General features: G+C 57.9%; 1 protein-coding gene across 1 annotated transcript in view; it reads right to left on the bottom strand.

The window, feature by feature from the left end:
* SRSF3 (serine/arginine-rich splicing factor 3) overlaps positions 1-216 on the bottom strand; it is a 6,124-nt gene that overhangs the window by 5,257 nt on the left and 651 nt on the right. The window lies entirely within an intron of this gene.

Raw genomic sequence — 216 nt, 5'->3', positions numbered from 1 at the left:
AAAACCTGGGGGGGGGGGGGCGGTGCGCGACAGGAGTGTTCAAAACCAAACACACATGCTAGTCACTACGTCCTAATCGTGATTAAAATTCACTACTTCAGGGAACTTCGTTTACTTTTAAGGCACCCAACTTTGAAGGGGGATGTTTCCCAACGCCCCTCTCCCGTCCCTGGTCTCCAGCGGGGGCCGGGCCTGCAGGGGGAGCGCTGCGCGGGA

The sequence above is a fragment of the Phaethon lepturus genome, unplaced genomic scaffold (genome assembly GCF_000687285.1).
Source record: "Phaethon lepturus isolate BGI_N335 unplaced genomic scaffold, ASM68728v1 scaffold16680, whole genome shotgun sequence".
NCBI lineage: Eukaryota > Metazoa > Chordata > Aves > Phaethontiformes > Phaethontidae > Phaethon > Phaethon lepturus.
The sequence above is the reverse complement of the archived record's forward strand: the minus strand, read 5'-3'. Positions and strand labels throughout refer to the sequence as shown.